Consider the following 16,854-nt stretch of genomic DNA (forward strand, 5'->3'; position numbering starts at 1 on the left):
GTCGTTTCCAACGCGAAATCGCTCCCGTTGCGGACGATTGTTTAAGAATCGCGATGGAAACACAGCTTCGATAAACATTGTTTATCGGCCGTTAATCCGCAGACTTATGCAAGCGGTTGGATGATGGATAAACTGCGGATGTTTGTGCATTTATGGAAGATTCGAACGTAGAAGAATTTATAGGACGTGTACGATAATACACAGGAGCGTAGAAAATATACAAAGTATGGATTTACGCGTACACATAGCTTTATGAACATAATCGAGAGAATGGAACTTGGATGGAAAGTTGGTTTATCTATTAAGTAGCGTGAAAAGTAGGATACTTTGGATATTTTACGTATTGTACTTTCGCATACTCTGCGTATTCTGTGTATCTTCGCGTCTTCAAATCTCCTACAAGCGTAGCAACATCCGCAGTCCAGTTATGGTATTTGCAGGATGAAAGAAATCTCTGCTTAGATTCACTTTTTTAAATGGATATCGAAATTTGAATTTGCGTGAACACGGTCTGGGTGTAACTATGGACGATGTTGAACATTTTCGATTGCAAAATAACGTGGAAATTTATCTTGTTTTAATCGTTCTGATATTATTAATTCGTAAATTAATCGCGGAATGGTCTCGATTTCCTATTGTGTCTATGATTTCTTCCTCGTGTCAATTGGAAACTGTAGGAAAATCTGAAAGAAACGCGCATGTTCGGCAAAAAAAAAAAAAAAAAGAAAATAGAGAAGAAATCAGAGGATTTGGAAAATGGGAGATTTCTCCTCGAGATTGAAAGTTGCAGAATATTAAGCTGTTTACGTGAAATTATGCTGATTTAGTTGGCTAATAACTTGGAGATTTTTTATCGAAACGAGGCTAAGAAAGATAGGCAGTTTTTTTTATTGAATATTAATGATAACGTTTCCACGATGAAATATGATTTGAAGGAATGTTTTGCAGCACAAGACGCAGCAATACGTTTCATGTACAAAGTAATAATACATTCGTATAATTTTGCATAAGAGGATCAGCAAACGACGAATAACAGTTATTACTGTACGAACCTGGCATTAATCGCGGCTAATAAGTTGTTTTAGAGTCGATGCTCGTGTTAATCTTTCATCAGCCACGGCTGAACGACACACGTTTCCACATACTTTTTACAGTTCGGTGAGTTTCTAGTTGTTTTGTATTGCGATACACACGTTGCACCTTTTAAACGATTTTCCACTGATTGAAAAGTAGCCTTTGATATTAATGGAGATTAACAGCATGCAAGTTTCAACCTTCTTTTAATATGTTTCATTCTTTCCAATTTTTTAGACGATACAGAGTCACAATTTTCTGTTTCTGACGTGGGAAAAACGATCAACAGCGTGTGGTTTTCGATCTTCTTTTGCCACTTCGACTCGTTACAACTCTTACGTGTAAGGAAATGTTAGACGTATACAGATAATATTTTCTATGTTTGACAGGATACAGACGAGTAACGACACGTGGATCTCATTCATCTTTTGATGTTTCAAATCTTCATAGTTTTTAAAACCATGCGAAGACCTACAGTTTCCAACTGCCACGAGGAAGAAATCATAGACACAATAGGAAATCGAGACCATTCTGCGATTAATTTACGAATTAATAATATTAGAATGATTAAAACAAGATAAATTTCCACGTTATTTTGCAATCGAAAATGTTCAACATCGTCCATAGTTACAGCCAGACCGTGTTCACGCAAATTCAAATTGCTTTCTGTCTAAATGGATTACTCTAATTTTTTGAAAAATATGGCTACATGGATACACAGAGCGTTAACTTGGCAATTTTTCAATCTAAATCTCTTCTTGTTCCTAACGTATTAGGTTGTCCGGAAAGTGTCTTTCTTTTACAGGAACCTAATTTGTCGAACGTTGTAATCTTTAAATTGATAGAACAAAATCGATACGTAATTCGATAAAATGATATAAAACGAAAGATGTTGTGCATCCAAAATGAAGGGAACTTTTCCCTATGCAACTTTTAATACTATGCATCTTACGAATAATCAAAATTTAATAAAGACGTTCCAGAACATCTCGCCCTGAATTCTGTCCTTTTTCTCCTCAGATTTATATTCAACGCTTTCCTTCTAATTTCCAATCAAAATTGATTCCACATAAATCGAAGTAAACTTCAGCAAATAAATATTCCCTGTTATATCAAATACCAGAAAATATAAATATTATACGAAAGATTCTCAAAATCCTCTTCAGTCCTCCCAAAAAGTTTCTTCCCATATCCAACACGGATCAGTTCCCTTCGTCAAAAAAGTCAACTCGATGCCTTGTTATCTCAAGATAATTGAATAAAGCGACGAAAAAAAGAAGAAATAATCAAAGAAACAACTAAAAAATATCATCCGACTGTAAGGTGAACAAAATTCCACGGATTTTCTCTTCGAATGCTGTCTCCGGCGGAGTTGTTGTTTCAGACAGAGGTCGTAGTTCCCCGGAGAACAGAGAGAGACTGTCAGGGTCGCCGATGACAGACGGTAAAGGATGAGGCTCGTAGTAGGTTACGTGCTTGCCATATCGGTCGAAAGAACAGGCAACCTTGGGGGTCCTTGCTCGAGCGAAGGCCTACGAAATCGCAAACAACCGGGCGATCGCGTTGCTCGACAAGTCATTTTTTTCTTTTTTTTTTTTTGCCACACTCATGAATTTACAATCGCGGAGAGGGCGCCCGTATAACTCATGAATGAAAGAGCCACGTTGCGCCAACAGAGACTCTTTTTTCATTCCTGTTAAAAGTATACTAATCGCGACTAATCGTCCCTTTGTCGGTTGAAATTTCAATGGTAAAAAAGGAATTAACCTTCTTCTCCCTCTTTGTCCCCTTATTGATTCTTTCAGGATAGTTTAAGGCCTTTTTTCTATGATCTTAACGCGAATAATAGGACTATTATTCCGTGGTTCTTTTGTGAAGAAGATTTAGAGATTGGATCATTTCGTTGTCACGTACAATTAGTAGAATATCGTTGTAGCACGACTGACTATGAGATTGAGCAATTTTTTTTTTTTTTTTATTCAAAGACGAATTCGTCAAGAATATTCCTCGTATTTCTTATTAAGCTGTTAAGGGTTATACGCGTTCATGGAACACTTTATTCACGCGTTATCTTCATTATTTCGTCATTCGCTTTCACTGGACGTGCGTTATTGAATTCTGCTTCTTATTATTGAATTCCAAAGTTTATTTTGCCTTCATTTCGTCCTTCGTCTAGATCCTACGACTTTTACAATTTTCTCTCTTCTTTAGATCGAGGAAAGGATTTTAATAATATTCAGTATAATAACATTTATTGTACTCTAAACTACGTGTTTAAGCTCTATATCGATAGTTATTCACTTTACCTGAATTCTATTTATGTTCCAATATCCTAAACCTAAATCATATCAACAAATTTCGCTGGACGTACATCAACGTGACGAAAGACTTGAACGTTTTAAGAAAATTCGTCGTAGAGAGGACTTAAACGTTCTAATAATAAAATTGAACAAACGGGACAACAATCCGTCGATATTTTCCTCTAACGTAGGAAACTTTCTAATAGCCAAAGATACGATTTGGTCAGAAATGAGTCGAAGAAAGCGGTAGAGTCGAGCAATTCTGCAGTCGCGTTGAACGAGAGCGCGGTAGCAATTTTCTGGTCACTTTACAGCAGAACTGCGCTATATGGGACCCCATATGTTGCAATGAAATATGCGCGAAATATGAAGAGGAGAGGCGGTGTAACGCGTTAATAAGAAAGACTTCCGCGAGTTCACGACCTTCCAATTAAAACGTTGACCCGAGCTATCTGTTGGTGAAAATACAGTCGACGAGGGAAGCTGAATGGTCGTAGCATGGTTTCGTGGAAAGCGGTTGCCACGCTAATGAGAAGTTAATGGCGCGACTCTGTCTGAACGGTACAAGTGGCGTTGGTTCTTCAGACTCGGACAACAAGCTGCTAAAGAGGCCTTCGAGGACGGTGTACATCGAGAAAGTCATCAGGGCTCGTGTCAGACGAGCGCTGGATACCGGAAACCATCAGTTCGATAATTAAAACTCACGCTATTTATAACTCAATCTTCTAATTAGTTGTTATTATCGATAACGATCGAGCAACTTGCCGAAGAAAGGATTCATACGGAAAGATAAGGGCCCATAAATTGGGTAAATTGCTTTAGAAACGTTGGCCCTAATCTCGTGAAAGTAGCTTCGTTCAAACATGGTAACTGTAATGGCTCTCGAAGAATTTCGTTCTCTTAGCATTTGCAAAGTACACGAATAACAATTTTGTGACAATTTCACTATTTCATTAGAAAATAGCGTATTATACATCGTACGGTATAAGTGTATCATAGCGTAATATTTGGAAACATTTATATGATCCATAAGCTTTTCTTGAGAGAGTCCTTCAGCTGCGAGTGAGATACTCGATTAAAAAAATTGTTGGTTCCTGTTTGTACGCTGACAGTGGCGGATTCTTCAAGTTTGTTGAAATCATTACGCAGCTTAAGGGTTGCATTGAATTCAATTTAGAGCTGTATTTTACGCCGATTATCGTGATATCGTGTAATTCGTTCGAACAGGTAGAACGTAAGGAGGAAGAGTATATACTTTGAGAGAAAAAGCGTGGAAATAAAAAGCAAATGAAAATGAAGTTTAACGTAATTTAAAGTCAATTTATTCGCGTTCATTTTAAAAGGAACGTTATACGGCAACATGTACTTAGTGATTCAATACACGTGCATATATTCATCGTAGATTTGTAGGTCCTTTTTTCATTGAGAAAACCTTCTCAATTAGGTGTAATTGGAGTACGACGATGATATTTTATTAATAATAAAGTTCGATATGGTGTAATCGTGGTGGTAATTTTGGTAAACAAAGTATGCCGATAAAGAATGGCTGGCTGCGAGTATATCTCAAATATTTTCTCTTTTCCTTTCGCACGATGAAGATTAATAACGTAAGTATGAGTACGTTCAAGGGAAAGGATGATTTTAATTGTAAATGAACGTATAGGTTATAATTAAAAGGGCACGGATCGATGGACGATGGATGATTAATAATAATCGCCATTGCACGTCGACACATACTCGTAATGAACCTTTATGTGGCTTATTGATGACGCGGTAAATTGCAGTGTCTCGAAGGAAGCTTTACGCGTCACGCAACAAGGTTACAGAGTGAATGAAAAATGAAATGAAAAAGAGAAAAAAAAAAAATGGGTGGCGAGGTTCGTTGTTCTCTTTTCGTTCGAGAATGTATACCTGATTTACACGTTCGCCTTCCAGCTCGTAATTCACTTAGGCTCGCTTCAATTTATTTTCAATTTGCACACTCGAGTTTCGATATTCGCCTATTAACATAGATACAACTAAACCTTGTTTCACAAATATCAAACAGATCTAATTTAAATTCAATCGTAATTTAATTTGATCTTTCGTACAGCGAACCAATATCTAAGCTGCCATTAAGTAGCAAACATTATTATTATTATTATTATTAAGCGCAGACATTATGAGAAAAAAAATACATAAATCAAACGAGATATTATTTTGTCGAGATACAGAAATGTATTCGAAATGCACTATAGAAGCACACTTTAAATATACAGTGCTGCGAATAATTATATAAACTCGAACGCGTTTCCTGCGTTATTTCTTCGAGATTTTCCAAGAAAGTGTAAAACTGAAATTGCCTCGTCAAAGGGAACATTGAACGCTATAGAATATCAGATGTCACACGGTGAATTATTGTCTTTGACAACCGAAATAGAAAACGACAAGACAATTTTTCGACGAGAAGACGTTCCTATTCGCAGAGTCTTGATCCGAGGAGAACCTGTGAGCAATTGTAGGAAGGAAAGTTTACGATCAGGAGAATCCATCTTTTCGCAGACTTCAAAGGATTCTTCTTCTATTCGCCTGTATCCACATTTGTTCTGTTCTATATTATAATACAAAATCATTCAGTTCAAAAACGATTCAGTTCATTTTTGTTTCAACGTCCCGAAAAGTGTAAAAATAGTTTCCACGTTTTCTATGATTCTTCGCGCCTCTGTACGCGAGCCAGAAACACGAAAACGAAGCCTTCTATAGCTTATAGCGTTGAAAACGCTCTAATTTTTCCGTAAGATTCACATAGAAACGTTTCGTGCAATTTCTCCGCAGCCAGGTGCTTTGCAGAATGATTAATCCCGTACGCGGTGTGTACCACGCGTTTCAACGACGTAGCGGAGGTAGCGAGCGAGATTTCAATGAATATCGTTGGCGTCGTTCGTGCAATTAGAATTGACAGACGGAACAATGGCGTTGGAATCGCGATGGAGCGCGTACTTACGTACTTTGATTACGTCGAAGGAGCCGCTAACAAACATGCCGTGTACCGGCCCACGCGGCGATCGGAATTTTTAGGCAACTGTTCCTAAGCGCGTATCGTAATCTGGTCAGCGGGGCCGGATGTCGACATCCAAGACCCAGTTTTCTACGGACTTCGGTGTGCTAATAACAGGTTCCCCGAGAGATCGTAGGAAGCTGATTCGTGCAATTTTTCTCTCCAAAGAAAGAGAGAGAGAGAGAGAGAAACGAGACCCGGAACATACTTGGCGAATGAGTATTGGTAGAGGATTAGGACTATCATAAATGGTATCGAAAGTTTGCTGGAATACGCTGGAATATTGCTTGGAGAGATAGTTATGTAGAACGTGTGTGACTGAGGGTTTGATTCGAATGCACGACTTGGACCTATCATTAGTCTATAGGCCAGTTGGGCTGCTGCGAGTTATTCGATCTGACGCTAGGCTGATTTAAAGTAACTTATATTCAACCTGGTTCAGGTGTAATTTAATCTGACTTTACTTGTCGTATACCTCCATCCATTTAAGTTAGATTTAACTCATTGTATATCAAGATAGAGACATTCGTACGATGCAATTATACCTTATGTGATAGGCGTATGACGGTTGTAGCAAATAAAACTCACGGTTCTCGATGGTATCGGGTTCGATCAGCATACTGTCGTATGAAAAATTCAATTCTCTAAATTAATATAACGATAAACAGAATCCTCGATCAGACCAAAATTAGATCAGGCCATAAGACAAAATTTTTTAATTGCACGCGAGAATTGTTTCTGTATCCAATATTACGCTGCATCTAATTTAATCGCTGCTTCTCACGTTCAAATCCGTATGAGAAAGAAAGAAGGAAGATCGACCTGGACGAAACCCATGAAATATTGAACTACCCATAGGTGCAAGTTACTCAACTGTAAGGCTAGAATCTTGAAAAAGTACCACGCAAGACTCTCTTCCGTATGCCAGATCGTAGCAGATCTGATCTAATTGGTACGACTTCTGATGTACTTACGAGCAACGCAAGGAAAGGGAAGAAAGAAAAGAAAAATTGATTTGCGCGACACGTACGTTCCGTATCGTGTTTGTTAATTAACCAGTCGGTGATATCGTTCATTATTTGCATGCACCGGATCGGACTGTCGCGTCGTGTTGCGTCGTGATTGACGTCGATGATGCATGCTGACGCGCCATATAGACACGCCTCGATTTTGTCGCGCGATATAACCCATATATATATATACACTGCAACCGTAATAAATACAAACGAGCACCAGTGGCGAGACGACGTTTCCGTTTTCATTCGACGCAGACCACTTTTCTCGCACGCAAATCCATCGCGTGCAACAGCCAGTTCAGCGTCTCGCTTCGACAAATCACTCGGTCATGCCTGCCAAGCCGCGGAAAGTCTACCCTGATCGAGTAATTGCTTTGAACTCCATTTCTCCGATTCGTCGTGCCGATTTGTATCTCGAGAGTAACTTCCACCGGTAACGAAATTCTTTTCGTTATAGGACAGCAGTTCTTCTGATAGACAGTTGCCGTCGATTATTCGCGCCTGTCCAACTCGAAACTAGCCAAATTCAAACTCGATTTTACTCGAAAGCAAACCTTTAAACGAACATCTCTTGTTCTACATTTTCGATCTGTTTTATACACCATCGATACTGGTGAGCACTGTGTAAGATTCCAAGGAGCATCCCCGTCGTCGTCGTCATCGTCAATCTGAAACGCGGCGAAAGAAGGTGGAATTCCTGTGGAGGCGCGCGTGGCACACGCGGAACAGGCCGATTAAAGTTCGCCGTTCTATTTCTGCGTCGCCTCGAACGAGCGCAGCGCGGCTCGATTAAATCGAGCTTGATCGTCATCGCGACACGATGCGCGCGCGCGCGCGCGAACATGTTGGCGCCTGTAGAACGCGTATATGGCAGTCGAAGGTCCTGCAGCGTGAAACGATTCGCGCGCGATGACGGGAGCGCGAAACTCCGCGGACCAGGAGGATCAAGAATCGAGAGACACGGGAGGGGAAAAAAGAGGAAGGGACACGCGGAAGTAAGGAACCTTGAAGCCGCCATTTCGGGACGTAGTCCTCGTGCCGAGCCGTATAAAGCCTCCGCGTGGCTCACCTGCTGCCATAATCCTGCCTAGAATTAGTTCTCGCGAGGGTCACGCCGATGATTTTAAAAAAGGAAGCAATCCGGAACGATTGAACTTCTCGCCTCTTACGGGTCTCGCGAGGATAATGTGCAGGTTATGGCGCTGATCGAGGAGTGTGCAATAACGTGCATGTTTGGAGGCTGAATATTTGGCCTGTTTGAGAGAAAAATCGTGGGAGTCAGATTTGTCAGCAGACATCGTCATACGTATGAGACGTAAACACTTTCGCCACACGTTGTTCTAAGTCTTTTTTTGGTAGCAGGAACATGTGGATGGTGGCGCTAGTTTGTTCGATGCCAAGGATTAAGTTTGGACAACGACTTGGACAATCGACTATATATTCGATTAAATTTGTATTCAGATAAACCCTTACACGAATAGTTTCTTATTCGATTAAACTTTTATTCTTCAGATAAATAATTGTTCGACTGGATATTTATTCGTTAGTAATGAATGAAATTTCATTTTTTATTTCTATTCGTTATTTGCTATTCGAGTAAAATTTTTCCCAACATTGGTGCAGAATAGTTAAAAAAAGAAACTACGGAACAAGCTAAATAATGGGACGTAGTTTGTTTTATGTAGTAATCATATATTCAATTAATTAACGATGTAGTATCGTTAATCATACACTCAGAAGTGGACGTTTCCTCGCTGTTTTGATAAATGGACATATTTATCGATTAAATATGAAATCCAATTAAGAAGAAAATTCTTGGAATTCTACAAAATATATGACAGTTTCGTAGATGACGACTCGGCTGGAAGAGAATCAGATAGATTGTGGTTATCCTTGAATGGTGGCGCTAGTTTGTTCGACCTAGAAACTTAAGTTTGGATCGACGAAATGTTTTATAAACTCAATATATCAAACTTTCGAATATTAGAATTGCCATTTCCAAGAATAAAACCGCCTGTATACAACTTGTCAAACTCAAAGCGACGACATTTTACGATTATCGTAGCGTTTCATTCGCAATCTTGTCCGTAATAGCCAAAAGGCTGAACTATTGAACGAAGTAATGGGTCCATTTGCTCGCTTTACATGGTAATTTTTCAATCGTAAACTGAAAACTATACGTTTCATCGCGGCAGAGGCGATTTATAAAGCGCGGCGTTACAAAATTCGCCTACCCTTCGCGTGAGAGCATAAATCTCCGGAACGATCGCTTGCCGAGACGTCCCGTTCCTTCTTCGATGCAGAAGGATCGCGCCTCTCGTTCCCTCTCGTCCAGCGTAATAAAAATTTTACGATAACTCGCTCGTTAGCGCGATTTTACGGTTCGTGAAATCGGCTCGCGCCATGTTGAAAGGGACGCTTTCGTGATCCTCGAATCCGTCGCGCAGCCAATTTGTCCAGCCAGTTTGACGTCGTTTACAACGTGAAATTGGGAATTGTTTACTGCCTAACCTCTTTCATAAATTAATAAAATTAAATTGAGGTACTTAGAGTAATCGATGGTTCAACGTTTGTAACGTTAAGACGTTATCTTCGTTGAAAACGTATAATTCTGAGATTTTATTCTCACTTGAATACTGTGGTTGCGGAGGATATTGACACGTATCTTCCTTCTTCGACGAGGCGGATTTTGTATCGGCATTTATGCGTTTCGTTTTCACAGTATCAAATTCTTGCGATCGCGTGGCCGTACTATGACGTGGTGGATGAAACTTTGTAGGCTTGAAAAATGACCAAAAATTATAGAAACAGTAGTCTAGTTGGAGATCTGTTACAAGGTCTTTCGCCAAATTTGTTCGGGCCCGCGAAACCAGAAAACAAGGCAATTTACCATATTTCCTACTAACACTGAAACACGTGGAACATCCAAATGTCCCTCTAAACGTCCAACGAGATTCGCGAAACACGAACTCGAATAATACGAATAATAATTAGGGATACATGGAAAAACTCGTTCGCAAACAAGCTTCGACCACAGAAGCATCCGACTCAGCTTCTTCGAATCCTCTAAGCCAAAGAACAGCGTAATTTACCATACTTCTCGGAACAGTGAAATGACAAATTTTTCAAAGAGGAACGCTAGGAAAGTTGCGGAACGTCGATTATGATGATTACGAATAATGGTCAGGTATACGTGGAAAAACACATTGGTAATCAGGCCCAGTAGGTCTGTTAGATCATGTAACCCGGTCTGTATCGCGACAGACGTTCATTGACGTTTTTACTTTGCTGCTTGATTTGTTATTCGCCGATGTATGGCGTTGCGACAAGTGGAAAGGACTACGGACCGGTCTTCGTTCTGTACAGCGTCGTGTCACCTTCGTGGCCACGGCTAAAAGAAGATATTAAATCGGTCTCTTCGGTTCGTACGGAGATATGTTAATTAGGCGGATCGTGCGGCGGTGTAGCAACGCGCGCGCGTCACCGACTTCTTTTTGATCTGCTTTCAGTAACTTATTGCTTCACGGTTAAGGGGGATACGCGTGGAATGATGAATGCGACGCGGACACAGCTGTGGAACACACGCCGTGGGAAACGCCGAGCCGGTCGCGTTGTTTCACCAAAGATCAGACCGAACGATCGATGAGGATTAACCTCTTAATTGGTGTGGACGAGTTAACTCGTCGTTCGAATGTCGGCGATTCGGGATAAAGCAATCTTTTTATCCAACCTTTGGTAACTTGTCGTTTAATTTTTATCGTTGTGTTATGTTGTTGTTGTTGTTGTATCGAAGTTTATGTTACGAGGAAAGTTAAACAATAAAGAAGACTGGAATGTTTCATTACTAGGTTTTTTCCTCTCAAATGTCACTTGGGTCTTATCAGCGAGTTTATGACTTGATCATTGACGTAGTTTCAAATTGGTTTTAAAGGTGATGACACGATGACACTGATAAAATTATGTAACTAACAATGAGTTACGATTTTCTTTTTTTTTTCTTTTGACGACGTATAACTAGCTTTAACAATTCATTTTAGAACGTATACTGGCATTATCGCGGACACTTCGCTACAGATTTGGTTAAAAAGAGCGTTTTAAGTTTTGATACTCGGACCTCATTTATTGCATTAGACTATTAGATTAGAAATTTATTTTTCAATGGTAGCAGTCGGATATTCTGTACCATATGAATATCGTATCTATTCCTTGCACAATATTCATTAGGTATGAGTATTGTACAGTAGTTGGATACGTGTTTGCGATGACACAAGAGGCACGTGAAGAATGAGGAAGGCTTATGCCGTGCGAAGGATGCATATGGAATGTGAGAGGAAACTAGATCGACTTCAATTTGCAGTTTCTCAAATTACCACCGCAATTGTGCAATCTTTGACTATTGCACGGTGTTCCTTCGTGACTTTAATGAAGCTGCCAGCACGAATCAGCCATTCCAAAATGTTCATCTTTTCGCTGAATAGCCCTCAAAATAGATGTTATCTGGAGCAAACGTTCCTCGGTTACCTCAAATTCCTCAAAATTACCACTTTTACTGCTATCTTATTAAAAATGTCTACTGTAATAATGAAAAAGTCTAGAAGCTCAGCAAGCTGTAGCCTTGGTCGAGCCGTGCTTTTTTCGAAGAAAGTGAAATGCTACACAGGGAATATCACTGTATCAGACAGTGTCTGTACTCGAGGCTTTAATTTAGACCGACGGTGCATCATACTACTATCCGAAACGTAACGTCGAGTCTCTTCCGGCACGGTCCATGGCGTGCAGCTGGTATGCCGAGTCGCGATTCGCACTCCTTTTTGTCGTTCCCCTTTTGGCGGACGTGCATACGCCGCAGGTCGAAAGTTCGTGCGACCGTGCTCGATTATTTTCAACCCGGAACGAGCTGGCCTTTAGAATTCCTTGACGTGTCTCGTCAGATACGACCCTATCTTTCGCATCTGCTTCGTAGAGGGCAGGATCGAGCTTATCGATTCGATCGAGATCGCTGTGGCACTCGGTATGGAACGTCATTCGATTATATGAAGAATGAGAGACATTTTTTTCAAATATATCTTTCAACATTTGTATCGATTGTACGGGGTTATTACTGTCGACGAGGTAGCATTTATTGCGACAAACGCACATTAAAAAGGAACGCGTGTCCCAGAAACACACAAATGGAAATTAATTCGATCGCGCGAATAACGAGAATGTTTGAAAAAATTCTTATGCGAAATTGTTGCATCTTTCAAGAGGAGGAAATATTATTTACCGAATTTTATAGTTGTAGAATAAATCGACGATTGAATTTAGTAGAGCGAAAATTTGAACAAACCATGACATAAAATTAAATTTTGATTATATTCGTGTGATATTGTAAATTTAATTCCTGCGTCGGTTGCAGAATACGCGTATAAAGAAGATTTAGGTTAAATTCTAAGCAGAACAATTTAAATTAAGACCGAACGCACAAAAAGAGAAACGACCTGTCTTCGTGTCTTTCTGGTCTACGAATTATATCGATCGTATTCAACGATCCTGGCCTGCAAATATGGATCACCGAATGATTTGATAAATCTTCCTGTCGTTTTGCATGTCAGCCGAAGATGGCGATTTGGAATTAGTCTGAGGTACTGTGCGCTGTTCGTCATTCCTAATATAGCAGAGCAGGGAAAAACAGTCAGTTAGAAGATCTGTGGGTGCAAACGTCCGACAAAGTGAGACGGCAATGCGACTGGACAGTTGTAGGGGCACCTATGTAAGGATAACCGTATGCTATTTAACGATTCTAGCTCGAGTTTCCATTACCGATATGCTTGCCCGAGCAAGATTAAAGAAACCTCATAAAAATTTCATGAGGCTCACGCTAAAAAACAGAAATTTTTTTCGAGCGTTGATTGTCAAGCGATAACGAGACATTTGTTTTTATCTGTTTACTCAAAACTGTTATTAGTCGTCGTGTTGATTATTCAAAAATTTCACTTCGAAAGTAACCGTATAGTATACTTTCCACGAATACTTTCTTATTTTAAATACGCTGCTTTTCAAGATGTCTTTTCTCTAAAAACATATCTATATAAATTAAACTATCCCATACTAATTAAAAATTCATCCACCATTGCCATCTTCCAAATAAACTTTCATATCCTAACTTTTCTTTTTCGTGGAGGAAATCATCATAGGCTAGGTTGGAGTTAGGTTGAGGTTAGGTTAGAAACTTTCCAATATGTCCTCTCCACAATTGTAATCCAAATTCCAACCTAACCTCCATATCCTAAGCAAACTCTAAAAACGTCATCCCAAACTAATAGAAGATTCACTCACCATGGACATTTTCCAAGTACATCTTCGTACCTAACTAAGCTTGTCTAATATACTCTTTCCAAAATTATTCTAAAAGTCCATTCATCATTGTCATGTTCCAAACGAACCTTCGTACCCCAACGAAATTCTGAAAACGCATTATACTTGAATCAGAGTATTTCGTATTAACAAAAAATCCACCCAACATTGCCATCTTCCAGGTACGTCCTGCAACTTTCATACTCTACCTAAGCTTCTCGAAATGATCTTCTCAGAAATAACCTAAGATCTAGAAACCATCGTCATGTTGCGGACAAGCCTCGATATCCTAACGAAACTTTCCAAGACGTCCTTGTCGAAAATTCTCTAGGGACAAACATGAAAAGGAGAGGATTGCATGGTGTCCAGTAAGTTGCATTTTGCAAGCGTTTGGTGTTCCTCGTGGCGGGATATTTCGGAAGTGACCTTCGGCCAGAAACGACCGGTCGTGTCGCGAGATACGCCTTAAGCCATATACGGATCTGCCACGGTGGCGCTAATAGGAAGTGTATCCTTGCCAGGTGATCTGTTCGCGGCCACCATGGGCAATTCCTCTAAAAAAATGCTGCCATCTAGGGGAGTCCTAAGGACCGCGTTCGCTGGCACCGCGGTGTGTCCTCCAGCGCGGCCATAGGAATCGCGGGCAATTCTTAAAAATTAGTCACGCGGTCAGCGCCGTGTGAAGGACGATTTCGATGACTCGTACACCAGCTCTTTAGGACCATTTTTCTACCATTTTTGGTACTAGTTTCACACTATGCTTCGTCCTTTTTTTTTTTTAAGGCAAGACGTTATTGGACGTAGATCTCGTGAAAATTTAAGGAGATCGTGGTGTTTAACCCTCGGACGGTGACACTGGGATCTGACAGAATTCTGACTCACGCAGATGTCTCGCGTTTATTGCGTCCTACGTTACGCACTTACGTGTCACACATTTTTTATTCGAAGATATAGAATTGTTTTATTTTTAGCCTTTCTCGTTTATTTTTATCGTTTCTTTTATCTTCATTTTATTCTCTTCTTACTCTACGAACGAACGATTTGACTTCCTATGGAAATTGGGTCGTCGGAAATTATAACGTCACGAGCGATGACTCACGGTTTTGCTAAATTTTTGAAAATGATCAAAGCTATTTATATAGGTTTTGTGGACTAAAATACTTCCAACAATATGAATATAGTCTTTGCTACGAAAAATATTGGAAATAAAACTTATGAAATTGTAAAAGCTTTTACATCCAACCTGCTATTATTTACTATGACCAATCGTCGAAAAGAAGGGCACGAAGCGTAGCTCCACCGCGTTATTTCCGTCACTTTCGACCCAGTCGTATTTTTCTAATGTGAAAACATATCTCGCACAAGTTCGAGCGAAATATGAAGAAACTGTTATCTACTAAAATCATAGCGTGTGATTTCTCGTTTCGGTTTTATGCGAAGCATTCTTTTAAAAATTAGAAACCTGTTTTGTTCGCCAAAATGAGAACGCGATTGAAGTATAAAAATGTGCAATAGGGTTAAGAGAATAATGTCGTTTAAGATATGTTTGCTTGTCGTGTTACGCGAGCAGAGTCGTGGCCGCGACGCTGGAAAGGCGGCGCGACGAAGCGCTCTTTAACGAGCGCAGAAATTACTGGCACATAAATTCATACTGCGGTTTACATACCTGGTAGCTAAAAGTCACACCGAGGAGCATTAAGTCTGTCGTACGCACGACTTAGACATCGCGTTGTTAATATTAAAACGTGTTCGTCGTGTTTGTCTATTTACGTGTAAAGTATTTCCATAAATTTCCTATTACAAATTGAATAAACAGCATTGAGTCAATCTTATCCTGACAGATATGTAAAAAAAACAGTACGCTCTGTACATCGTTTTGTGGTTTGTAAATGACACAAGCAATCTTGAACCTGAATATTCAAAAGTTTCGCTCCCTTGGTCTCAAATCGATTTTGTAAATTTATCGATTTATCTACTTTATTTGCATGCATTCGCATTTTACTATTCCGTCAAGCTGACGTTAATTGCAACGGCCAATTGAATTACAAAAATGAGGAGCGGCTAGTAATTCGAAGCATCGATAAATTTCAAACAGATATCTGTCAAAATGTCTATATGTAATCTTCTCAGCAGCTAAATTAATTCTACTTTCTACTAAATATTTTTCCACCTCACCGCGTGATTAGTGTCCCCGAAGAAGCTGAAAAACCGACTGGTTCGTTTATTATATGAGACTGTACAAGAAACTACGAGTTTCGAAGTAAATTTCGAGGAACAACATCCATAGCACCGTCGTTCCTCTAGTTTGCGATTTATGTAGTTAATCAACCCCCAATCGACTTTGAGATAAGCTGCTATTCAAAAGAAGATCTACATGCAACAAGATTTCGCTATACCTTTCAAGTAAAATAATAGTTTTTTATTTTCGCCATTAAGAGATCCTCGTTTAGTAGAACCAAACAGGAACGCGTATAATCTAAGGGAAGAAAAGTCCTTGTAGCCTCCGCCCTATGCTTAGAGACGCTCCATACCGGAACTTGCTCTATCTTCCAGGCTCTTTAGGGGGAAGAAACGCGTTTGTTACATTAATGCTCGCGTCAGTGGCAAAAACGAGGTTCGAGCTCATTACGCTGTGCCAAGTTACACGTTTGCCAGCTATTAAGTATCCCTTACAGTGTGGCAAGAAACGTTCCCCCCGCGGTGGACACCGTGAAACAGAAGACAGAAGAAAGGATGCGGCGGCGTGTTCGAATCAAGAGATCATTTGGAGCCACGTGCGGGTCCGTCGCAAGAAAGTTTCGCGTCGTTTCGTTGGAAATCGTCGTGTCACGGCGCCATCGTAGCTATCGTACTGACGCTACATAAGGACTTTTTCTTTTTTTAAAGTTCCTTTATTGACAGGATGCTAGACAGGGTTAGTCATCATCGATAGACTGCGTGTTTTCACGTATTTATGGGAAATTTGAAAGTGAAACGTTGCACAGAGCGCGCGAAATATCAGGAATATGTAAAATAGAGTACTCGTTATAGTGGAACTTGTTAGGTTTGGTTTCTTTAGCGAACAACCTGTCTTTTAATAAAGAAATTACGT

This window comes from Bombus pyrosoma, linkage group LG8 (assembly GCF_014825855.1).
Source record: "Bombus pyrosoma isolate SC7728 linkage group LG8, ASM1482585v1, whole genome shotgun sequence".
NCBI lineage: Eukaryota > Metazoa > Arthropoda > Insecta > Hymenoptera > Apidae > Bombus > Bombus pyrosoma.